Here is a 27,318-nt window from a genome sequence, read left to right as displayed (position 1 = left end):
CAGCAGAGGGACTGTTTTATTTTCCTGTGGCTACTATAACAAATTACCACATCTCACAGTTTGGGAGGTGAGAAGTACAAAATCAGGTTGTCAGGGCTGCATTTCTCCTAGAGCAGAGGTTCTTAACCATGGTCCATGGAAAGATTTCAGGGGGTCCATTAGCTTTGATTTGAAAATTCAATTGTGGGGATGTGTTGGTGCACGTGTGATATATTTATTAAATAATACACCATATAGTGTGGATTTAGTAAGGGGTCCGTGGTTTTCACCTGACTGGCAAAGGGGTCCATGGAATGAAAAGTGTTAAGAACTCCTGCTCTAGAGGTTTTAGGGAGAATCCAGTCTATGCCTCTTTCAGCTTCTGGTGGCCATCAGCATCCCTTGCCTAGTGGATGCATCACTCTAATCTCTGCTTCCACAATCATTTTGCCTCCTCCTCTTCTGCCTGTGAAATCTCCCTCTGCCTCACTCTTATAAAGATACTTGCCATTGGATTTGCAGTCCACCCAGATAATACAGAATTATGTCTTCATCTCAAGATGAACGTTATTTCCCAAATCAAGCAACATTCAGATATAAAAGATTAAGATATAGATATGTCTTATGGGGCCACCATGCAGATCACTACAACAGCATAAACAGAAACACACTGAAAAACAATTACTCATATGCAGTTTTGAAAATAGAGCAAATTTTAGTAATATTTATATTGTTTTGTTGTTACAAGCCTTTATAAATTGTCTTTATTTCCATCCTTCCTTCCTGTCTGTGGTTTTCTTCCTTCCTTCTTCACCCAGTGATTTCTCTCTTTTCCCCATTTTCCATTATGTTTCCTTAGCTAATTACTGCTGGAGCATGCCCAATAGATGTAATGCAAACTATAGGAAAAAGAACAAGAACATCAGAAAAGCTTGAAAGATTAGGGAAAAGCTGCAAGGAAATAGGCAGCAACCTTCTAGTCTAGAAAAAATTCTAAAAGAATCCTCAAGTAGGTTACCAACTGTGTGCACAAACCTCATGAAAAATGACATGTTAGAACTAAGAAGCCTTAGACGATGTTCAAAAAGAGTTGAAACATGTCATCAATCCAGCCAGTAATTGATAGAGAGTTTCAAAGTGCATTGAAATAACAAGATTATCCATATCTAAAAATAATGACTAGTCAGGAGAAGACTGAGAAGAGAAGGACAAAGGAAACTGTGATACAACTCATGAATCTTATCTCTGCAGAGAGGAATGCACATTAGATTACTCAAACATTAAGTGGACTAAGTGCCAGGAAGGATAAAAGGAGAACTGGAGGTAAGAAATTAATTACTAAAGAACAGGTATATAAGAAAAGTTTTTGAATTGGTTTTCACTTCCTAGGAAATGGGGACTAAGAATATCCAGGCATAACTGATCAGGAATAAAAAGCAACATCCAGGAGTTTTGACATGAGGCAATTTATTATTCCCCTGATAAAAGCCAGGTTCTTTGGATCCAGAAGGGGCAGGGCTGAGAGCTGAGCTTCCATAGTTTGAGGAAACAATGCATGAAATTGTTTTATAGCTTTTGTGTCCTTTCTTTTCAGTTTAAAAGGAACAAACGAGATTTAACAAATAAAGAAAAAACAAATATTTTTTTCCTATGATTATCAACTAGGTTAGAATGAAAACAGAGTGAAAGGAATGAGTCGTTGGCAAAATAAATTATTCTGACAGAAACTAAATATAGCATCAAAAAGGATATATTTACCTACTGTGTAGTTAAGTATACCCAAATACATATATACAAATATAACTTTTGATAAATTAGCCACTTTCCATGTTTGAAAAATTTTCTTAAATCAAAAGAAATATTGGAATTACTGAAATTATCCTATTAAAAGAAACTAAAATAGGACAAAAGCATTATCAGCTAGATTTCCTATTTCAAAGATGGATGAGGTAGTCAAGTGGCTCATTGCACCTGTAAAACTGTAAGAAGCTCCTTGAGGTCAGGGAGATTAATATTTGTGTCACTTGTATCATTAAAAACAATCTTTTGCGAATAGTGTATTAGTCAAAGGGCTGCTGGTGCAAAATACAAGAAACTGGTTGGTTTTTATAAAGGTTTATTTGGGGTAGGAGCTTACACATACCAAGCCAAAAAGCGAAAGTTACTTCCCTCACCAAAGTCTATTTGGAGCAAGATGGCTGCCGACATCCGTGAGGGTTCAGGCTTCCTTGGCTCTTACGTTCCTGGGGTTTGCTTTTCTCTGGGTTCAAGGTCCCTTCTTTCCTGATGCTGTGCTTCTCTCTCCTCTTACTTCTCTGGGCTCCAGCTTAAGTCTTCAGCATCAAACGCCATCATCAAAACCCCAACATCAGAAAAACCTCAACTCTGTTGTTTGCCATGCCTTCTATCTGTGTGTCCCCACCCACCAAGGGGTAGGGACTCAATGACTTAAAGTAACTCAATCATGCCCAGGTACAGATCAGATTACTAAGCATAATCCAATATTTCTTTTTGGAATTCATCAATAGTATTAAACTGCTACAAATAGTATTCAATAAACATGTAGTTTGAATTAATAAATATAAGGAATCTTGGTGGGACCTCTTACGGTTTTTATGCAAAAGGGCAAAAAATGTATGAGAGAATAGTACTGTGGAAAAAGAGAAGTGCAGAGAGGAAGAAGGGAAGTGAGTAAAAATGCAGCTAGATCACAAAAATAAAGTCTGAAAAAGAATATTGTTATCTAATATTAGACTCAGGGCCTCTATAGTAATGACGTCTTAAATAAAACTATGCTACATTAGACCCTTTTCTCTATGTTTTGACTGTGGCAGGAAGATAAGAGGTGTGGCATTCCAAAATCAGATCACTTTGCAGTAAGTTCAAAGTAGGTATTGGAAAATTTATTAAAAGGCCATAAAACCCCTTTTTCATAGCAAAACTCCCTTTCATAAAAATATATAGTTGGATCTTCTTTGAAGACCTTTTTTGAAGAGAAATTCTTAGAGCTACTATTCGTAGTATGCTCTGAATCCCAAATATCAGAGAAAGGGAAGGGAGAGCTTCTTCACTTATCTAAATGCAAGGAAGAAGGAAATTGAGAAGACACATTGTAAGGGTTAATATTTGTTTTTATACTCAATATTATATGAGAACACATAGAAGATGAGTTTCTAAGTAAGTGTCTGAAAATTCAAGTGATCAAGAGTCTGGATGAAGTAGCTGACAGCAAATATATATGAAGATTAATTATGGTTTGAGGATTACCTGTACTCAGAGGATGTCTGGGTGAAGAATATATCAGAGTGTTCCTTATCTAACAGAACCACCCAGAGACAAAAATACATCATAACAGAAGAGAGCTGAAAGTAGACTTCCATATCCCTGGGATTGCCAAAGGAATGGAAAGTGACCAGCCATCTTAGAGACTATCATTCTAGTGAGAATTCAAGATACTAGAAAATGCACTGGGGCATTGCAAGAGGTTGGGGTTTGTGTGTGTGTGTGTGTGCGTGTGTGTGTGTATGTGGCAGACAGGATAAGGTGGTTTGTGTCCAACAACTGAAGAAGTACCCACAAGAAAAGGAATCAATATTAAACATTTTCTAAGTTCAAAGAGCAGCGATTATAGATCACCATAATGGTGTCTATCTAGACAACAACACGCTGATTTTTCTTCTTTGGATTTCCAATATTCCACCCTTCAGAGCTTTGCAAATTGAAGTTAACCACCTGGAGGAGGAGGAATATAAAACAAGAAGGAAGACAGGAAAATAAACCACATGTTCTTTTGCCCAGAAGAGGTGGAGAGTAAGGGCAGAGAAGAGTCTTTACCTATAAATTGAGGTCAGAATTTTGATTATGATAAAACAGTCAACATTCTACCTATTAAACTGAACCTGATTTTATCACTATGTTAGTTTACTATTGCTGCCGTAGCAAATTATCATAATCTTTGTGACTTAAATGAACACAAATTTATCTTACAGTTCTGTGGGTCAAAATTCAGTATGGGTCCCACTGGATTAAAATAAACCTTTTAGCCCTGCTGCATTCCTTTCTGGAGACTTGAGGGGAAAATCCTTTTCCTGACCTTTAGGCACTTGTAGAGGCCTTAGGTATTCCTTGGCTCCTGGCTCGCTTCCTCTGTCTTCGAAGTCAGCAGAATTGCTCCTCTCAGGCCATTTTTCAACAGCTGCATAGGCCACAGCTGGAAAAGATCCTCCATTTTTAAGGACCCATGTAATTTGCCTGGACCCACCTACATAACCCAGGATAATCTCCCAATTTCAAGGTCATTAATCACACTTGCAAATCCCTTTTGCCATGTAAGGTAACATATTCACAGGATCCAAAATTAGGACAAGGATACCTTTGTGGTCCAGGAGACACACCATCTAAGAGTGAGAAAAATCTCAGGGCAAATTTGTCCTTGAGCAAATTTAAAGAGACAATATGAGATAAAGTAAAGTTCCATTTTAATAAATGCCATCTATGATGTTTGGGCAATGTATAAGATATAATTCAAAGTTTTGAACAAAATTAATTTATTTGTATTATCGTCTACTACACAAGCCCTTTTATTTGGTCTCAGGACTAAGAGAAGAGTGTAAATTATGAGATTCTGAGGGATTTACTTTGGGAGGACAAGAAACTTCAAGAATTCTAAAATCAAAGGGGATGTGCAAACCTGCCAGTTAACAGAAAATCTGGGGTTGGTATGCTAAAGAATGAGCATGCAGAGAATATAAAGGGAAAAAAAATCAAGAGGTAAAGGAAGACATTTAAAGCCAGAATATAGGGCAAGGGGTCAAATTTGCAGAGAGATGAAAGTTTCAGAATGCAACAAACTAGTCCTAGGAATAAACTGGAGAAATAAGCTAAGAGGAAATTGGGAACAGAATTTATTATCCCTGCATGGCTTGTAAGGGATCTCCAAATGGTAGTACAACATGTAGAGTCATCCTAATATTTCCTTTTGTACATACAAGTTCTGGCAGAAACAGTAGATGAGGAAGGCTCAGCTCAACTGCCCTATTTTTAAGCATTCAGAATACCAACTCTCTCACCAATAAGCCAAATATGTTCTTAGAGATAAGTAAAGTATATATTCAAATAATCCTAGAATTCCATATGCTAATTACTTAAAATTTGTCAAGCAACACACATTATAAGATGAGAAATTTGATAGTTTACTTTGGCATTTGTTTTAATACAGTTTAGATTTTTGCTTTAAGAGTAAAGAGGGGCTCTGACACTAAATACATCTCGATGTACAAAGCTTCCCTAACTTTCCAGTTAATAATGAAAGATGTAATTTGCTTTCCTAAATTCCTAAAATAAGACCAGCAAAATTGAGAGCTACTTACCTCAACATGTTCACTGCTTTCTATTTTAGCACATGATAAAATTCTGTTGTCCGTGGCATGAAGAATATCTTTTTCCCTTTTTTCAAAAATTGATGGGTCCTCACTATTTCTGTTCACTGACATTGGCTAATTATTAACTCTGCAGGAAAAATTAAAATTTAATTTTAATGTCATTGTAAAACACCAGGAACTGTCTCAGCATGATAAGATGTCATAAAGGTTTAAGTTGTTTTTGTAAGTTTGCCACCTGTTCAAAATGTTAAAAATTTACAGTGTCTGCAGTCTCACATGTGTCCATTCTTTATACTGATATATAATAGTTTCTATATTAATATGGTTTGAAATAGTTATCTTTAAGAGGTCTGCTGAACTCTTAGTTTAAACTGCTGTGCAACTGTTTCCTATAGCCTTCATATTTTCAAATTATACGTTCTGATATCTTATGAAATGTACCACTAATTGACCAAAATTTCTTGGAAGTAAGTAGCTTAACATGGGAATAATCTAAATATAAAAATATGCCATAACCTCTGGGCTGAAATTAACATTTAACATATGAAACAACAGCAAAGCACAGTGTCAATTAACCACATGCCTTTTACGAAACTTTTGAAGAGATATTCTGTGAATTTCCTTTGTTGCCATAAAGGAAAGATAGATAGTCTTTAGTATAGCAAAAAAATTACTATTTTCATAAAAACAATCATCTTTCTTGCCTGATTTCTGTCTTAAGTCAAAGTATGTTGTTTGTTAGAGTCAAATATTGATATTAATTTCACAAATATTTATTGAAGGTCTCCAATGAGATAGGCAATTTTTTTCAGGCTAGAGATATAACTGTGAACAAGCCACACATGGACTATTCCTTTATTGAATTTAAAATAATATGCTATCATAAACACTGTGATAGGAGAAGTAAAGTTGCTATGGGAGCTCTTAGTAAGGACAAATTTATAAAACAAGACAGAAATGGAAACTTAACATAAATAGTAATGATTATAGAAAAATCATAATAACAGTAAAGATAGCTAAAATCTCTTAAGCATATGCTCTGTCCCAAACATTTTTGTATGAACTTTGTAGGTAGTAAGTCATTTAATCCTCATAGTTTTTTTTTTTTAAGATTTTTATTTTTTATTTATTTCTCCCCCCCACGCCCCCACCTCCAGCTTCCCCCCATTGTCTGCTCATTGTTTCTGTTCTTGCATGTTCTTCTGTGTCTGCTTGTATTCTCATTAGGTGGCTCCAGGAACCAATCCTTGGACCTTCTGGAGTGCGAGAAAGGCAATTACTCTCTTGTACCACCTCAACTCCCTGTTCTGCCATGTCTTCTTTTTTTCTCTCCTCTGTCTCTTGTTGCGTCATCTTGCTGAGCCAGTTCTCCACATCAGCTGGCACTCCTGCATGGGGTGGCTTTCCCACGTGAACTGGAACTCTGTGTGGGCCAGCTCACTGCATGGGCCAGCTTGCCTTCACTAGGAGGCCCTGGGCATTGAACCCTGGACCACCTGTATTATAGATGGGAGCCCAATTGGTTGAGCCACATCCATTTTCCAATCCTCATAGCATTTTTTTATTTGTTTATAATTGTTTTTTTTCTGAAGATACATAGATCACAAAAAATGTTACATTAAAAATATAAGAGGTTCCCATATACCCCACACCTGACCCACACCCCCCATCCCACATCAACAACTTCTTTCATCATTGTGGCACATTCATTGCATTTGGTTAATACATTTTGGAGCCCCTGCTGCTCTGCATGGATTATTGATTACATTATAGTTTACACTCTCAGTGGGTTATGGCAGGATATATAATGTCCAGCGTCTGTCCCTGCTGTATCATTTACAACAACTCCAAGTCCCAAAAATGCCCCCACATCACATCTCTTCTAACCTCTGCCTGCCCTCAGCAATTATAATAGTCACTTTCTCCACATCAGTGCTACAGTTTCTTCCATTACTAGGCATGATAGTTCTATAGTAGAATACCAGGAAGTCCACTCTAATCCATATTTTATTCCTCCATCCTGTGGGTCCTGGGATGGTGATGTCCTCTTCACCTCTATATTGAGAGGAGGTTTAGATCCCACATAGTTGATGGATACAATTCTCCTCCTTGGAGTTGTAGGCAATCTCATTTCCCTGAGTGGTGGTTGACCATCTTGACTTCCTTGTTAGCTGACCTGGGAGAGTAGGAGTTGCAACTCTGCTGAGGCCCAGGGCACAGCTGGTACATGGCCCATTCAGATTCAAGTCTCCTGAGTATACACCAACCCAGAACCAATCACAGGTTCAGTAAAAGTGACAGAAGAGGCATGTGTAGAAAGGTCACATCTGAGCCCAATTCCATCACACTCAGGAACATAAATTCCAAAGTAGGGCCCACTGGCAAGGTACTGAACTCCAGAGCCATCTGCCATAACTGTAGAACTTGTGTGTCTCCATAACCCTCAGGAGCACCAGTACCTGGAGTTGCATGTACTTTAGCTGCTTCTGGGATTCTCCTGAGGCATTCATAAGTGTGACCCCTCTCATGACCTCCCAACTCTTTTTGAAAGACTCTTAGCCATATAAACTCTTTTGTCTTTACTATTGCTCCCTTTTATTCAAGGTCTTTTTCTACATGAATCACCAGTTAGTGATTGGTAGTATTCCCTTGGCACCAAGGAGGCTCATCCCCGGGAGTCATGTCCCACACTGGGGGTAAAATAATGAATTTACACTCTGAGTTTGGCTTAGAGAGTGGCCACATTAGAGCAACATGGACGCTCTCAGGAGGTAACTCTTAGACACCTGCAGCTCTAGTCATAGTTTAAATTACAGGCACACAGGCTCATAAGCATAGTCATCAATATCAAGTGCTCGTCTTTGGACCATCCATTTTCACTGGTCTTTGCCCTTGCTCTTGGGGGATTGTTGCTGTTCCATTGGGGACTATGACAGAGCTCCCCTGGCTAGGAACTCAGCACTCCCTCAGTTGTCATTTGTAACTTTAACTACAGCAAAAGAACAAATAGATAAATGGGACCTCCTCAAAATTAAAGCCTTTTGCACCTCAAAGGAGTTTGTCAAGAAAGTGAAAAGAGAGCCTACACAATGGGAGAAAATATTTGGTGACCATATATTTGATAGGAGACTAATATCCTCATAGCATTTTAAGGCAGGTAACATCATGATTTTAGTGATTAGGAAAGCAAGAATCATTTAGATTTAGTCAATTGCCCAAGATCGTGTGGCAAGTGGTGCAGCCAGATCTCAAGTCTCAGCTATCTGTATCCAGAGCCCATGCCCTTAGCATTATAATTCAGTGGAAACTTTTCCAAATGGGGGGATGCACAGAAGGTCATATTCAGATTGGAATAGGAGAGGACATGATATTTAATGTGTCTTAGTTTCTATGGCTGCCAAAGCAAAGCGCCAAAACTACCTGGCTTTAAAAAAACAGAAATTCCTTGTCTCACAGTTCTGGAGGAAGAAGTCAATATTCACGGTCTCAGCAAGACCATTCTTCTGAAATTTGGTGGTGCTTTGCAAGCAATCCATAACACTCTGGCTTGTGCCATAACTCAATTTCTGCATCCATCACATGTCTGTCTTCTCTGTCTGTGTCCACATTTCCTCGTCCTGTCAGGACTCCAGTCATACTGTATTAATATCCACCCTAATCCAGTACAGGCTCGTCTTAACTAATAACCTCTTCAAAGATCCTACTTCCAAAGAAGACTTGTGGAAGGAGAGGTATTAGACTTGAGCATATCTATTGAGGGACACAATTTAGTCAATAGCAATCTTGAATTTATTTCCACTAATATTTTGGATCATTCATTTAAGTCTTTATATTTATATGCCTATACAAATCACACTATATGCATATGCCTTGCAAATGTTTGTTTATCATGGACTTCTATAATTTTTCCACTACAATTATCAGACTTAATTTTTAAAATTTTATAAGATCCAGTAGATAGACTATTTTCTTAGCAATTTTACTGTAACTTGACAATAAAATTGCTTCCAATTTTCCACTTCACTTTATTTTAAATTTAGCATCTTTCTCTATTTTAACTTTGTTCCTAAACTTCATGTTATTTCCGAAGGCTGGGTCTAATTGGGAATTATTGGGTCATGTTTGATGAATTATTTTTCTGAAGAAAGTTTGTATCAATTCACACTCCCACCCACAATGAATGGGAGGACTCAGTTACTTGAATATTTTATTTTAACCATTAAAATTTCCTCCAAGTAACATTACTTAATGTGAAAAATATATTTTTTGCTCAGTTTTATTTTTGTTTTTCTGTTTGTTATATTCTTCTATTTGCTGTTTTATCCATTCTTATTTCCTTCTCTGTGCACTGTCTGCATTCTTGTTCTAGTTTTAAATTAAGGTTTTGTTTGCTGTTCACAGTCATTGATTGTTTAGACTGTGCTAGGCACAGTGGATAATAGCAGCATTTTTTCTAACCATGGAGGGGAGCTCTAGGGGGGATTAAAGGCAATTTTCTAAATTTTTAGTTATCTTATATTTTACATTATGTTTTACATTTTAGCCTATCAGCCCCTATATATTTTTGGTGTAATTTAACATGTCTTATATCCATTCTTGAGTAATCTTGTGGAACACTTCTATTGCCCACACAGTTACATTGATTCCTTCTATTCAATACCTTTTTCCCCCTCCCCTTAGGGTCCACAGTGACAGCCAATCTTCATTGCTTGAAGGGCCATGTTCAGAGATTCTTGCAACAGTGTTGAGGGCTTGACATGCTCAACTGCCTTAATGCACTGGGAGCCACCATTACTCTCGAGAAATACAATTCCCTCTATTTGAGAACATCAGTCCTCCCCAGGATATGGGTATACCTTCACTCTCATTATATGGGTCTCTATCCAATGATATAACCCACTATGGCAAAATGAGCACTTGCATACTCCCTAGGAGCTTGTCCTGTGTTGTATTATCCCCTTTAAGCATCTTAAACAGGTAACCTTCCTTATTATATTTTTGAAAACGTTTTCTCAGTACTATACTCTCAACCAAATACCTGACATTCTCCTATGTTCATATGTTGCTCCCCCCTCCCCCCAATTTCTTGGGCAATATTACCCATCCTCTCATCCCTATCCCCCCTAAAGCCCGCAAAGTCCCACCCAAAGGTAACCCTATTCCCCCATTTTATCCTTTCTCTGTACAAATACTTACCTCCAACTTATCATAGATTTCACCCTGTTGGTGTCAGCTTACATCCTTCCTCTATCCCCCAATTTCCTTTAAGCTTATCATCCAGTCTCTAGCTCTCTGAGGCAGCTTGGTTTACTTATTTCATATCATTGAGGTCATGTAGTATTTGTCCTTTAATGCCTGGGTTGCTTCACTCAACATAAGGTTCTCAAGATTCATCCATGTTATCACATGTGTTTGTAGTGTATTCATTTTTAAAGCCGAGTAGTATTCCATTGTATGTATATACCACATTTTATTTATCCATTCATCTGTTGATGGGCATAAGATAACTAAAAATTTAGAAAACTGTGTAATCTAATGTAAACCCAAATGTTACCTTGTTTGAAAGCTATTGTCTCAATAACTGTACATCAGTTTCAGTAAACATAGTATAAATATGTAAAAAGATTATTGCTGTGGAGGGGAAAAGGGTTTTATGTTGGATATTGGGAGTACTGTATATTGTATATATGAATTACTGTGATCTAAAACTTTTGTGAAGATAAGCTTAATATTTAGGAAAAAAAAGAAAAAGAAAAGATGTAGGCACTAAGGAAAAGATGGAAGTAGTTGTCTTGCCAATTTGCATACAGGGCAACACTTATTGAAGTGATGGAAGGCAAAATATCAATAACAAAGCTTTTGTATTTTTTAATTTTTTGATACCCCAATTTATTTTTACCTTAATTTTTCTAAATTAATATGTATTCTATATCTAACCTTTAAACTCATCACTATATTTCATTTTACTATTAATGGAACCTGGCAATATTGGACTTCACTTTTCAAGAAGTTTTGGATCACAGAGAGGTTCAACAATGGCAGGGGAGGAATACTGGTGTGAGATGTTATTGACAGGGGACTCATGGTTGGCAGGGAGTTCTCCAGGGCATATATCCAAGGTACATAAAAATGTTAAGATATTTTCATAGTGGTTACAATCGAAAACAACAACTGAGGGAGTGCTGAGTTCCTAGCCAGGGGAGCTCTATCATAGTCCCTAAAGGAACAGCAACAATCTCCCAAGTGCAACAGCAAAGACCAAAAAAGAAGGTCCAACAATGAACCCTTGATACTGATGACTATGCTTTGAGTCTGTGCACCTGAAATAAGAACAAGGCCTAGAGCTGCAGGGTGCCTAAGAGTTACATCCTGAGAGCCTCCGTGTTGCTCAAATGTGGCCTCTCTTGAAGCCAAACTCAGTATGTAAATGTGTTGCCTTGCCCGGGACTTGACTCCCGGGAATGAGCCTCCTTGGCGCCGAGGGATTACTACCAAGTACCAGCTGATGATGTAACTAGAAAATGACCTTGAATAAAAGGGTCAACTCGGACTAGCTGAATATCTCAGTCTACATATAATACCAGGAGTTAAAAATGTTTTTTGACCTGAATAAAAGGGGGGGAATGGAAAGGACAAATGCGTTTATATGGGTATGAGTCTCCAAAAAGAGCCAGGAGGTTATCAGAGAGGTTGCCCTTATGCACACTTGAGCAGAGTCCCAGAGACAGATAAAGTAGATACAACCCCAGGTTCTTCTGAGGGCTACAGAGACCCACAGGTTCTATGGTCATGGCAGATGGAGTTCAGTGCCATGTAAGTTGGCCTTACTTTGGAGTTTGTGTTTCTGTGTGATGGAGCTGGACTCAGATGTCATCTTTGTCCACAAGCCTCTCCTGTTACTTTTACCGGATCTGTAGTTGGTGCTAGGGTTTAGTGTATACCCAGGTGACCTGAGTCTCTGGACTGACCATGTGATAGCCAGGCCCTGAGCCTCAACAGACTTGCAACTCCTACACTCTGGTTTATTGGACTTACCCCACTCAGCTAACATGGAGTTGAAGAAGGTCAACCACAACACCAGGGAGCCAAGACTGCCTACAACTGAAAGCAGGAGAATTGCATCCAGCATCCATGTGAAATCTTAGCCCCCTCTTGATATAGATGTGGAGTGGACACAACCATTCCAAGGTCCACAGGATGGAGGAATAGAGTATGGATTAGAGTGGATTTACTGATATTCTATTCATGAACTATTGTGATTAGTAATCAAAGAAAATGTGGCATTGGTGTGGAGAAAGTGGCCATGATGGCTGCTGGGGGTAGGGAATGGGAGGAAGAGATGTGATGTGGGGGCATTTTTGGGACTTGGAGTTGTCATAGGTGGTGCTGCAGGGACAGTTACCAGACATTGTATATCCTCCCATGGCCCACTGGGTGGACTGTGAGAGAGTATGGGCTATGGTGTGGACCATTGAAGATGAGGTGCAGCAGTGCTCAGAGATGTATTCACCAAATGCAATGACTGTCTCATGATGATGGAGGAGATTGTTGTTATGGTGGGAGGAGTGGTGTGACGAGTGTGGAGGGTATATGGGGACCTCATTTTTTTTAATGTAACATTTAAAAAATAAAGACAAAATAAAAGGCAATCACGGTGATATGAACCTAGTAATACATACTGTGAGAACTCAGAGAGAGGGGCATTTATCTCAGCCTTTTGGAGATCTCCATGGAAGATGGTTTTTAAATGTTTGGTGTCTTAGATTGCCACAGGGCTGCTGAGGCAAAGTACTGGAAATAGGTTGACTTTTATAAAAGGAATTTTAGTTAGGATAAAAGCTTACAGTTCTGAGGCCATGAACTGTCCAAATCAAGGCACCTTCAAAATACTTTCTCACCAAAGTCAGTTAGTTGCCTTGTGGTGAAGCTAGATGACCATCTCTGCCTGGGTCTCCACCTTCCCCTCCAGGCTCACCAGCTCTTGGAGCCTAAACCAGGCATAAGCTTGTCCTTTTCAGGTCACCCCTCTCAGTCTCGTATTTCTTCCCAAGTTCATCAGTCAGCTATTAAATATATGGCAGGGCTTGTCTCCTGATTCTTAAGTTGCTCTGTGGGTCCAGCCCCTCAGAGGTCCCTTTCTGTGCCTTTGTGCTCTACTGGATCCAGACTCTGGTACCTTTCTCAGCCCACAGGCCTCTCTGCTTTCCTGCAGTCATCGCCATCACATGGCAAGATCAATATGGCGGCTTCCCTTTCCTCTGGCTGTGTCTATCTCTCTCTGTGTCTCCATTTATACCTGACCCAGAAAAAGGGCAGAGAGTCAACCTGAGTCATGCCACACTGATGTAGTTGGACCCAAAGGGTCTCATACCCATAGGAATAAATTAGTTTAAGAGCATAAACTTTAGCTGGGATTCACAATATTCAAACTGTCATACCTGGTGAAGGAATGAACCATAGTCATGAGGTGAAGATGTCTATGCATTCAGTTTAGAAGTTCCCTGAAAAGAAAGGTCAAATTCCCTGAAAAGAAAGGGTAGAGAACAGGAATACAATGAGTCCAAGTAACTGCGTATAGCTGAGCATGGTTTGAGGAGTAGGGAGTGATGAAAGATCAGGGTTGAGAGGGAAACAGACATCCCCAAATGAAGGGCTATTTGTTCTGTTATAAAGCATACTGTTGTTTGTCATATCAACTTTTATGATGTTTAAATTTTAAATGTCATAATTGTGTCAACTACTTTTCCAATGTTTTTGCTTTTGTTTATAATGGTTTGGACATGCAAATAGTTTTTTTCCCTGTCATCAAATCTATTTTATTATACTTATTTATTTCTGAATTAACTCATAATATTTTAAAGAAATGCAGTTATAAAGAAAACTACATATTTGATGAAATAAAATAGCAATGATTGCATTTTTTTTTAGTGGTTATATGTAACCATATCTAGAATGGTAATTTTAAGAAATACCCATTGTTCCCAGCAGTATCTCATGAATATTCTATAAGCTATTGGAAATACAATTTTCAAAAACTTCACAGGTGGTTTAGAAACCCCATATAAATTGAAACTACTGCTTATCAGAATTACAGCTCAGTTGGTGTTACAGCCAGCCTCCTCCCAATTTAAACCAACTGCATTATGTGGGATTCTGGAGGATTTCCACAACAGAGGGCCCTTTAGAGCCGTTTAAGCTGACACTGATTCTCACCATAATAAATGTACCTCATGGTACAATACTTTCATCTAGATCCAAGTTGTCTTTGACTCGAAATCATAGAAAATAACTGAGAGGTCATTTCAGACAATCATCTTCTCATATTATTTACTGCTAGAGATTATTATAATACTTACTGGAAATTTTCAAAAACATGTTGATATTACTAAATCTAAATACTGTGAACTACAAAACATCAAAAATACAGATAATATATTTCAAGTGAAAATAATTTAGTCTATAAAATCCTATACTTCCAATCATTTCATTCAGCAATTCATTTTTTACACTTATTTGGTATTTGGTAGCACTAAGAAATTGCAGAGGATGTACTGATAGCTGACAGACTTTGTTTTTACGATTTTTATTTTCTAAGAGAAGTGGGAAGTAAATGGAAAGAAACATTTACTGAGTGCTACCTCCTATAAAAATAATGACTAGCATTTACTAGTTGTTGGTATGTTTTGGTCACTATTTTAAGCATTTTACATGTATGAACTCACTTAATGTCAAAATTTCTCCAAGATAAACATGCTATTGTTGTCCTTATTTTATGCATAAGAAAATTGAAGCACATAAATATGTAAGTGTTCCAATGTTATGCAGCTTCTAGAAGAGTCAAATGCCAGGATTCAAATGCGGGCATCTGGCTCTTAACCATCATAATATATGACAAAACCACCTACTAGGTAATTGACACACATAATGTTATTTAGTTCTTACAATATTGTAAAAGAAGCTATTGCTATCCTTAGTGAAAAATGAAGCAAATGAGACATAGAAAAATTGAATAACATAGCAAGTTGGACACAGAAAGTCAAATGCAGAGCAAACCCTGGTACAGCTTGGCTGTAATGGCCTATACTACCCTCTTGCCCAAACTCCTATGAAGAGTTTTCACTGCAAGTACTTTAGTACTTATGACACCTAAAAAAAAAATGAAAAGATCATCGAAGTCATTAAATTCTAATTTTTTTCTATTTTATTCTTAACCTCATAACATTTTAATAAAACAATAATGAAGTTTATCTTTGTGTGGTTCAGCTCTATTTTTATCATCAGGCATGTAATAATTAGCAGAGACATATAGTCGCAAAAAATAAGCAGGTGAACAAAAGATTTGAATAATTCAGAAATAATTAAATTTTTAAAAATAGAAATTTGTCCTAGCACAAACTAAGACCTGCTTCGAATCAATATGTATTTTATTCTGTTAACTGTATATTCGGAATTAGAAAAGTGCTAACACTTATATAAATACCCAGGGTCAAAGGGCATTTTTTACCTCTAAATATTGTATTTATGATTTGATCTCTGGTTATGGAGTCACATAAACAAATTATGTACACTTAATATCATTTCTCCTTTTTTATTTAACCTGTCACTTACACATAATAATAAATTCAAAATATAGTTATTTTATCTTGAGAAATGTAGCTTCATTATAACCTTGTCTGAATATTATTTTCTAATCAATGACTGTGGTCACATTTTAACCTATACCAAGAAAACACTAGTACTACTGATGACTGTTCAGCATTCAGAACTAAAAGCTACCACAGAGATGTCTTTCCCTCTTCTGTTTGAGAAAATTACTGTCTAATCATTTCATTAATTGAAAAAGTAACAGATATTATATTTTAGAGAATTCTAGGACTTTTGGTTACTTACAGATATTTTATCACTAATATGGGTAAAGAAAACAAATTCCAGATCTTTGAATCAGTGGCCTAGTCAAACTAATATTAAAATTTCCATTCTTGACCACAGCTAATTACTTGATGAAATTAAGATTAGCTAAAGTCCTAGTGAACATTTTGATATAAAATTATGTGCAACAAGAAAAAATACAACAATCCTGAAATATTAAATTTTGAATATATAACTTTTGGTATATATACAGGAGAGAATTACACCTCTAAATATTTGAGGATATATATCTAGGAAAACATTCTTATTGTTTTATAAAAAGTAAATATACCAATCTTTACAATTTTGTTCCTTAATATCATCAAATATTTAGTCAGAATGCAAATTTCCCCCCTTGTCTCAAAAATATATTTTGAATATTGGTTTGCTGGAATCTGCATCAAACAACATTCATGTATGTTTGTTCCTTAGCTCTCTTAATTCTCTTTTCTAATCTACAGTTATCACCAACCCTTTTCTTTTATGGAAATGTATTTGGTGAAAAATCCAAGACTTCTTTCTTGAATAATTTTCCACATTCTGAATTCTGCTAATCAGGTTTCCCAGTGGTGTGATTTAACATGATGTTCTACTCCTATGTTTCTTTTTAAATTTTAGAGGTAGACATTTGATCAGATTCAAGCTTGATTGTTTTGTCATGACTAACTGACAGGTGGTGGCGTGTACTTTCTATTGCACCACACCTGGAAAGCACACAATATCTGGTTGTATTTTTTGTGTGACTGTTAAAAACAATCCTGAGTTTCAGGTGTTGTCAGCTTAATTTACCCAATGGTTACAACCTCTCTCACAATGGGCATTGGGCCACTGGTAATCATTGCTTAGATCCACTTTTTCCAGGTGTGTCAATCTTTATGAATGTATTTACTCTATTAATAAAAGAAAGAACTTACTTTCATTAGGTATCTGATTACTCAGAAAACTTTTCCACAGTATCACTTGAGTGCTTGATTCTTTTCCTTTGCCAACTATCTTTAGAATTATATGGTTGCTGCATTGCATCATCCAAGTATGCCACATGGGGATATTTTTTTCTAAATTACATTTTATTTTCAAACCCCCCCCTAGAAAATAGTCCTTCTTTCTCTCTCCTCCTTACCTGATGACCTCTAATCTACTTTCTTTATCAGTAAAATTGCTATTTCCAGATACCGTATATTAAGTGACATCATACAATATTTGTTCTTATGTGCCTTGCTTATTTAACCCAGCACATTTTTCCGTTTTTCCATCTTGTAGCATGTTTCAGAACTTCATTTTTTTCTTATTGCTGAATAATATGTCATTGTGTGTATGAACTACATTTTGTTTATCCATTCATTTGTTGATGGACACGGGTCATTTTCATTTTTTGGCTATTGTGAATAATGTTGCTATGAATATTGATGTACAAGTATCTTTTTGAAAGCTTGATTTCAGTTTTTTTCATTATTTACCTAAGAGTGGAATTTCCAAGTCATATGATAATTCTATATTTAACTTTTTGAGGAACCACCATATTGCTTTCCACAGTGGTTGCACCATTTTACATTTTCATCAATGCTTGCTTTTTTTCTGATTTTTCTTTAATAATAGTCATCTTAATGGGTGTGAAGTTGTACTTTGTAGTTTTTATTTGCATTTTCCTAAAGGCTAATGATGTTGAGCAACTTTTCTCATGTTTTTTTGGCCATTTTTATATCTTTGGAAAAATGTCTAATTCCTTTGCCCGTTTTTAATTCAGTTGTTTGTCTTTTGTTGTTTCATTGTAAAAGTTCTTTATGTGTTCTGGGTATCAAACCCTTATCAGATACATGGCTTGTAACCATTTTCTCCCATTCTGTTGTCTGTCATTCTTGATAATGCCATTTGAAGCACAACAGTTTTTAATTTTGGTGAAGTTGAATTTATGTTATTTATTTTGTTGCTTGTTTCATATCTAAGAACCCATTGCCAATTCCTAGGTGATGAAGATTTGCTCCTAGGTTATCTTGTAAATATTTTAAATATTTAACTATTGTTTTAGTTTGTGAAAGGGCTGCCAATGCAAAGTACAGGAAATGTGTTGGCTTTTATAATGGGAATTTATTTGGAATAAAATCTTACAGTTCCAAGGCCATGAAATGTCCCGATCAAGGCAGTGTCAGAAAAGTTTTCTCACCAGTCAGCTACTGCTGTTCATGGCGTGGTGAAGATGCTCCTGGTTTCAGTCTTCCTCTCCCATTCACCAGCTCTTCTTTGAGCTGCTCCGTAGGTTCAGCCTCTTGGGGCTTCGTGCTTAAGCAAGTCTGTAGTCCTCTCTTTCCTAGCATAGGACTTGTCTCTTAGGGCTTCTGTCCCTCCAGTTCAGCTGTGGACAAAACTGGACTCTTTTCTCTCATGTGACTGAATCAAACATGATAGCTCCCTTTTTACTGTATCAGTCTGTCTGAGTATACGTTTATCTCAGATCCAGCAAGGGGCAGAGACTCAACCTGAGTCATGCCTCACTGACTAGTCCAATTGAAAGCCCTAAAGCAATCTCATCAAGTAATCAAATCAAAGACATCTCCATTGATTTTAGTGAAGTCAAAGGGTATCACAATCAGAGGAATAAATTAGTTTACAAATATACTCTTTTTCTTTTGTGAATCATAAAATAATCTCAGACTGCCACAGCTGCTATTATTAGGTCCTTGATACACTTTAATTTCTGCATTTAGTGTGAGTTATGTGTCCAACATCATTCTTTTACATGTGAATAGCCAGTTTTCCCAACACCATTTCTTCCCCCATGGCATGTACTTGGCACCCTTGTTGAAAATTATTTGCCACAGATGTGTGGGTCTATTTCTGATCTCTCAGTTTCTATTCCTTTGGTCTGTATGTCTATGCTTATGCCAGTAGCACATGGTTTTGATTACTGTAACTTTGCAGTACATTTTGAAATTGGGAAGTAAGTTCTCAAATTTCATTCTTCTTTTCTTAAAATTGTTTTGGGTAATTAGCGTCTCTTGCAACTCCAAATGAATTTGATGATCAATTTTTACATTTATGGGGGGAAAAAAGGCTGCGGGGAATTTTATAGGGATTGTGTAAGTCTTTGGGTAGTACTGACAACTTAAAAATATTAAGTCTTAAAATGTTCAAACATAGACTGTTTTGCCATTTGTTTAGATATTCTTTTTTACTTTCCCAGTGTTTTGTACTTTTCAATGGACAAGTCTTTTACATAATTAATTAAATTTATTCCTAAATAATTTATCCTTTTAGATTCTATTATAAATGGAATTGTTTCCTTAATTTCTTAGGATTTTTCATTATTAGTGTATAGAAACACAATTGAATTATGTATATTGATCTTCCATCTTGCCACTTTACTGAACTATTTTGTTAGCTCTCATAGTTCACTTGTGGATTTCTTTGGATTTTCACATATAAGATCACCTTGTCTTCGAATAGAGATATTTTTATTTCTTTGTTTCCAATTCAGATGTCTCCCTTTTTTTCCCCTCTTATGTAATTGCTATGGCTAGAACTTCTAATACAATGATGCATTTGTAAAAGTGGGATCCTTATCTTATTCACCATCTTAGGGAGAAAGCTTTCAGTCTTTCTTAAATATGTGTTAACTGTGAGTATGTGTCAGCTGTGAGTTTTCATAAATGGCCCTTGTTATATTGGGAAATATCTTTTATATTCCTATTTTCTGAATGCCTATATCAACAAAGGGTGCTGAATATTGTTGATTTCATTTTCTGTATCTGCTGAGATTATTTTGTATTTTTTCTCATTTTTTCTATTTATGTGGCATATTACATTGATTTTCATACATTGAATCAACTTTGCATTCCTGGGATAAATCTCACTTAGTCACTGTGCATACTATTTTAAATATGCTTCTGGATCCAATTTACTGTGTTTCAGTAAGAGTTTTGGCATCTATATTTATCTGGGATATTGGTTTGTAATTTACTTTTCTATTGATGTTTTTATCAGGGTTTGGTAAGAGAGTAATGCTGACCTCATAGAATGAATTGATAAATGTTACCTCCTCTTGAATTCTTTGCAAGAATTTGAAAGGATTGGTGTTAATTCTTTAAAAATATTTGGTAGAATTTGGTAGTGAAACCATATAGTCCTGGACTTTTCTTTGTTGGAACATTTTTGATTATTGATACAATCTCTGTACTTATAGGTCTTATGAGATATTTCATTCTTCTTCAGTCAGAATGGGATTATTTTTATATTTCTAGAAATGTTTCCATTTTTTCTAGAGTATCTCATTTGCTGTTGTAAAATTTTTCATAGTATTTTCTTCTAATTTAAAAAAAATTTTATAATGTCAATACTGATGTCACCAATTTCATGTCTGAATTTATTTCTGTTGTTTCTCTCTTGTTTTTGTCATTCTAGCTAAGTTTTATTAGTTTTATTGATTGATTTTTTTACACTTGATCTTAGCCAAAATGCCAAGAAACTAATTTTTTTATTTAAAAAAAAAATTAACTATGATCATTTGGAACTGTATGTACCCCAGGGTGGTTTTTAATCCTCTTATTCGAGTCATTTATAAGAGAATGAAATTCAGACAAACAGAAAGCATGGAAGCAAGAAACTGAACTCAATGAAACCTGGAAGAGCAGGGAAAGACCAACAGACACTGCTATGCACCTTGCACCTGTCTATCATTGGCTAAGGTCTGCCTCAGGGGAATCTAAATGATGGAGCAACTTCAGGTCTCCTCCCCTGTGGGCAAAGCAAATATGATCTACAGATCTGTAGAAGCAAAGTACACAGAAGCAAGTGTGTGCTGGTGGAAAGAGATCCCAGGGCAGCTGGGAAGAATACCTTCAGTATCCACTGCAGTAGGTACATTGTGGTTGGTTTGTGCAAGCAGTTTAGGAAGGGCACGGACTGGTCTGGTGGTCAGTACTCTGACTTCACTTGGTCAGGTTGATAGTGTACCCACTATCCAAAATCAGACTCCAGATGCTCTTTCAATTGTCTAGACATATAGTGAGCAGGATGATGACAAAAGAAGAATCTACATTTTCAAGGAGCCTTACAAACTCAGCAATCTGTGATTTTCTAATTCTCTAGGAGGCTTACAAACTCAGGAATCTGTGATTTTCTAACTCTTTATTCCTATCCATCCTGTGGAAGAGTGTGGGCTATGGTATGGACCATTGACCATGAGGTGCAGCGGTGCTCAGAGATGTATTCACCAAGGGCAATGAATGTCTCATGATGATAGAGGAGGTTGTTGTTATGGGGGGAGGAGAGGGGTGAGGGGGGTGGGCGTATATGGGGACCTCATATTTTTTTAATGTAACATTTAAAAAACAAATAAAGACAAAAAAATAAAATAAAAAAATAAAAATATATTAAAAATTTTAAAAAAGAGTTAATAACATTTTAGTCAGGGATTGTTTTCATGTTGTTCATCTTTCATATCAAAATACTCAGTAGGTCTAATATGTAGTATCTGTATATATGCATTCAGGTATATATGACTTTTACTTAATATTTCATGTAGGAGATATGCTTTTCAAAGTGAATTTAGTGCTCTTATATTTTATTATATTTGGAAGAATTGTTTTTCTATTTCAGCACTTCACTGATAATTTTAGAGGAAATACCGTTTATCATACAATTTTGACATTCTATACAATTTTTCAGTGTTATATCTTCTGCTTAAAAGTAGTGGAAAAGTGTTTTAACAAAACACACACTTGAGTACCTTCTGAGGGTATTAGCATGAAAATATTTAGTAAAAAGTAGTGAATAAGTTCTGTCCTAAAAAGGCACATATTTTCCCTCATTTGTGTGTTATTCTAGTCTCTAAAACATTCACTTTTGTGGCATTCAGCTCTATTATATATTTAAGTGTTGTGTTTAATGTAGAGATACCATTGATCTTGGGCCACTTGATATCTCTTAAAGCCCATATTCTGAGGGCTCCAAGGAAGCTGAAGTCCAGGGTGAGTTTTCTTTATCCATCCTCTAGAGAAGAACATATTAACACACTTTCAATTACAAAGAGATTTGAGTATTAGTCTGACTACATCTAGGAAACAAAACAACATTTTGCTAAAACAATATACATTTACCAAATATATGAACTAAGTCTTGGGCTAAAATATGTGAAATCACACTGAAAATAAAATATATTGTTTATTTGTGACTATTTATTATAATCTTGTTGGTAATTATGTAGTTAATTTTACTTGTGGAAATCCCTAAAGAAAGGTGAAAGTAAAGGGGTAGGTAATTTGCCTCATAATTTTCATTGGAAGGAAGATAAATTTTAAACAATATCCACGTTTCCTTTAAGAATTAATAGACTACATTCAACCAAGAAAAGAAAATGTAATTGTTGACCCTACCCAATATCAAAATCTATTTTAAAGTCTGACACAACCCTGGATGCTAATTATCATAATCATACATTAGAGCAAGAAGCATGGCAAATAAGACCATTGAATAGTTAGTCCATGTAAGACTAACTTGTGGTTAGCTATGTTTGGTCACAGCTGTAGTGGCTAGTGAACCGTATCAAACTACTTCATATCAGACTCTTAAAATGTAAGATACACTGCTGGTAAGACAGTATGAAAGAAGAGCTTCAGATTGTGTATTTACTAACATTGCTTTTTAAAAGTTCAAGCAGAAAATTTACATATATAATTTCAAATGTCACTTATGATCAATAAGAGCTAAAAATTGGCAACTACTGCTGGGACATTCTTGGATTAAAGACCATAATGACGGTCAGTTTATTATTGATGCTTTGTCAGTCAGACTTCAGCTTTCAACTGCACTATTTTCTTCCACAAATTTTTCAGTAAGGAAAAAAAAATGAATTTTAAATGTATAAGAATGTGTGAAGGATGTGTGACAATGGTTATGACAGAATTAATGAGCCAAGCACTGAAAGTTGAGACAGTATAGAAGGCCATGCTATGATACCACAGTGCTCGCTGAGGGGAAACATATTTCAGGTCAGAAAAACCTCCTCCTAATAGAAAGACTTTAATTTTAATTCTACCCCTCAGTCCTAAATTATATAGCATAGGAGGGGACAACACAGAATCAATGTACCAGAGAAAACAAAGGCTCAGCTCACAGAGAGATAAGACAGCAGAACAACACAAATCAAAGAAAAAAGCAGACATGAATGAACCTCAAAGATGTCATATTGAGTAAAATAATTGAGATTCAAAAGGACAAATATTATATTATTTCACTTACATGAAATACCTAGAATGAGAGGATTCATGGAGTCAGAAAGTACGTTTTAGGATCCCAGGGCCTGCGCTGGGGGAATGGGAATTTTTTGCTTCATAGATACTAAGTTTCTCTTGGAGGGAGTGAAGAAGTTTGAGGAATAGATACTGGTGATGGTACATTGTGAATGTAATTACTATCATGAAATTGTATACTAGAAAGTGGTTAAAACATGAAATTTTCAGTTGCATAAATGTTATCAAAATAAGAATTTAGAAGAAGGAGAAGGAAGAGGAGAGAGAGATGGAAGAGAAGAGAAGAGAAGAGAAGAGAAGAGAAGAGAAGAGAAGAGAAGAGAAGAGAAGAGAAGAGAAGAGAAGAGAAGAGAAGAGAAGAGAAGAGAAGAGAAGAGAAGAGAAGAGAGATGGGGTGGCACAGGAGATGGAGAAGGAGGGAAAGAGATAGTACATACTTTGGTGTAAAAGTAGGTCTGACATTTAGCTATACTGACTGTTAAAATATTGAAATATATAAATGTTGAAATACTTCACACTGTTTAATAATGTTGATGTCATGGGTCCCTTAGTGGCATGCCCCAGATCCTACTCCTGGGCCCTTCAAAGCCCCATGATCTGACAACTAAAGGGTAGCATTGTCAATGTTATCCATATTGTATCAGTTGTTAGATATTTTGAGTATCTATCCTAGCAAGAGATAATTAACCACAAATATTTTGTAAAATATACTGGAAGAAGAAAATATAGTTAATGAATATTATGAACAATCACCCCATTGAAAAAATCAGCATATTTTAGAAAACTCATGAAGAAGAGGTCTTCATCACAATTGAAATAGACAGTATTTTAAAATTGGATGAGTTAAAATCAGTCAGAATTGTTTAGATTATGCTGCACTAACACTCCCCCCCAACTATCATTGGTTGAAAACAATGGCTTGCTTCTCACTCACACAAAATATTCATTGGTGGCGAGCCAGGGGCTCTGCTCCAGCTCCATGTCCACTGACTGAGACACCTACCTATGGGAGGTCCATCCTCTTAAACAGAGGCAATTGTTACAGAAGAAAAAGAAGCAAGGGGTAAAGCATGTAAGGCTCTTAATTCTTCTCAGGAGTGATGCCAAATGCTTACATTCTTGCTGCATGTCCAATGTATGACACACATCCAAACTAGAATTCAACTTGATGGAGAGTCATCCTGTCATGTGTTCAGAATGTGAGACAACCACATAATTATGAGTAACCATAATGGCTAAAATACTTCAGGACTTTATGATAAAGTTAATGAATTGTTTCAAAGGGATACGTAAACTGGGGATGGGGAAAAGGAAGCAGAATTAGAGAATTTTCCAACAACAGGAGAAATCTCAACTGAACAGTCTTGTGGAATAAGCCAGTTAGACACAAGTCTCTCTAGGTTTAATTCCTAGATCCTCTCCATGATGGAGAAACCATCATCCCAGCTACTCAGCTTTCCCAATGGAGAGACTCCATCTGTATTAACATTCCTTGTCTCTTTGTTTCCCTCCTTGACTACCAACTCCTCTCTTATGGGTCTCCATGGAAGGAGTTGTTACTCCTTTTGGGAGCAAGCCTACATTAAGGACATGTGTTCTGATGTGTTTTCTCTGCCTTGAGGTGAGCATCCTGGCTATGCTTTTGTCAAGAAGTTACTACTTCTGTTCTTCCAGTGACTGGGTAGGTAAGTTTTGGTCAATTTAGGGGTTTGCAAGTCCAGTTGAATGTATTTCTAAACCTTGTCCTTTAATCCTTTGCTCTAGCTGACAATGTGTTCTCCATCTGTCTAACTCCTTCATCTAGCTTTCTTTTTTTATTAATGTATTTTTTATTTCTATTTTTTTAAATATTAGTTTACATAAATGTTACATAAAAAATAAAGGGGATACGCATATGCCCTACTCCCCACATTTTCCCACATTAACAACAACCTTCATTAGTGTGGTACATTCGTTACAATTGATGAATCACATTTTGGAGCACTGCCACTAAGCATGGATTATGGTTTACATGCTCTCCTACACAATTTTATAGGTAATGATAAGATATATAATGGCCTGTACCAGTCGTTACAATGTCATTCAGGACAATTCCCAAGTCTGAAAATGCCCCCGGATTACACCTCTTTTTCCCTCTCCTGGCTCTCAGTACCTCCAGCGGCCACTGCCTCCACATCAATGATATAAATTCTTCCGTTGCTAGAATCACAAGAAGTCTATAGTAGAATACCATTAAGTCTCCTTTGGTCCATAGTTCATTCCCCAGTCCTGAAGATTCCAGGATCATGAAGCCCACTCCACCTGTAACTGAGAGGGGGTTTTGATCCCATAGGGCAGCAACATCTATCTTTCAATGTATTCTAAACATGAACAAGAAAGAGGACTGTTATTTAGGAACACACTAAAACTTCAGTCATCATCACTTGTAGAATATTCTCTTAGATGGTTGTTTAAATATGTACAGCTTAATTTTTGTGATTACCTCAGGAGCCTAGAACCTGATTCAAATTCATTATGAGCTAATTCACTATGACCTAATAGCTTCTGTTTTACAGATTCATGGCTAAGAACTATACATCTAACAATAGATGTGATTTTACAGTTAATGAATTCATCCCCTCAATTAGACTTCTTTGATATGTCACAAAGTGACAAGTACTACCAATCTATCATCACTGAAGAATAACCGTAAGACCTTATAATATTGCTTTTGTGTTCATTTGCCTCACCTTTCTAATAAAAGTCATGTTGACTAATTTGCTTTTATTAAACACGTTTCCTCTGCCACTCTCTGTGCTAAGTGTTTAAATTCTCTCCTTAAAATAATCCTGTTTTATTATTGTTATCTATTTCTAAACACAAACTAAATTTAAGAAATTTCAGTAACTTGCACAAGATCACCCAGTGATAGAATTCAAATGTAAATCCTGCAATCAAATGCTGCACCCCATCTTGTTACCTCTCAGGTTGTGGGGTTCATATTCCTTGCTTACTCTTTTTATGTTTGTTACTGAGGGTTCAAAGATAAATTTCAGCCTACCTCACATATATATTTTTAATGTAATATTATTACAAAGTCAATAAAAAATAAAAAATTAAAAAAAAAAAATTTCAGCCTATGAGTAGAAGAAATGCAAAAAAGCACTGACGAATAATGCATGTTATTTTAATGGTATAAAGTCAAAGTATGTATATATATATATATATATATATATATAATTTTCCTTTCCTTTTGACCTTTTTAATAAATAAAAGCCTTGCCAGTGATAGAGACTAGAAGGAGGAGACTAGCATACTCTGACAAGAGGGAGAAGCCAAAGCTTAGTATAAGCTGTGTACATTTTAAACAGAAAGTACTTGGTGAGTATTTGTAGAATGTTTGTTTCCAAGGTGACATTACAGGGTTGGGCATTTGGGTAAACAGCATAAATAATATTCATATTTGTCATAGCATATAGATACATTTATCCATATATTATAAAAGATAGGATCCTGGAGAGATTTATTCAGTTTTTTCAAACACTGGGTAGATGTAATACACTAAAGCAGTGAGTATTTTAGAATAAATTAACTGTATTTACACTTTTGCTAATTTATTATATTTCTTGTGACTGATACTCCAAGAATTGTAAGAGCAAGTGAATCCTAAAATGTCCTAACTCATGGCCAGGGGTTAATTTATTCCATGAATATGCCCAATATGTTTCTTCCATGCTGTAACCCTGATGCATATAAAGAGAAATTTGAATATCTTTGCTGATTCTTATTAGTTTATTTTCATTGCCTTATAATATCTGCATATTTCA

General features: G+C 36.1%; 1 long non-coding RNA gene across 1 annotated transcript; it reads right to left on the bottom strand.

Annotated features, from left to right (window-relative positions):
* Positions 1-760: 760 nt before the first annotated feature.
* LOC131273539 (uncharacterized) lies at positions 761-13,922 on the bottom strand. The gene is made up of 3 exons (XR_009180792.1): positions 13,799-13,922; positions 5,349-5,487; positions 761-878 (listed from the first exon to the last, which is right to left on the bottom strand). It is a non-coding gene; the product is annotated as an uncharacterized lncRNA (long non-coding RNA).
* Positions 13,923-27,318: the final 13,396 nt, after the last annotated feature.

The sequence above is a fragment of the Dasypus novemcinctus genome, chromosome 15 (assembly GCF_030445035.2).
Source record: "Dasypus novemcinctus isolate mDasNov1 chromosome 15, mDasNov1.1.hap2, whole genome shotgun sequence".
In the NCBI taxonomy this organism is placed as follows: Eukaryota; Metazoa; Chordata; class Mammalia; order Cingulata; family Dasypodidae; genus Dasypus; species Dasypus novemcinctus.
The sequence above is the reverse complement of the archived record's forward strand: the minus strand, read 5'-3'. Positions and strand labels throughout refer to the sequence as shown.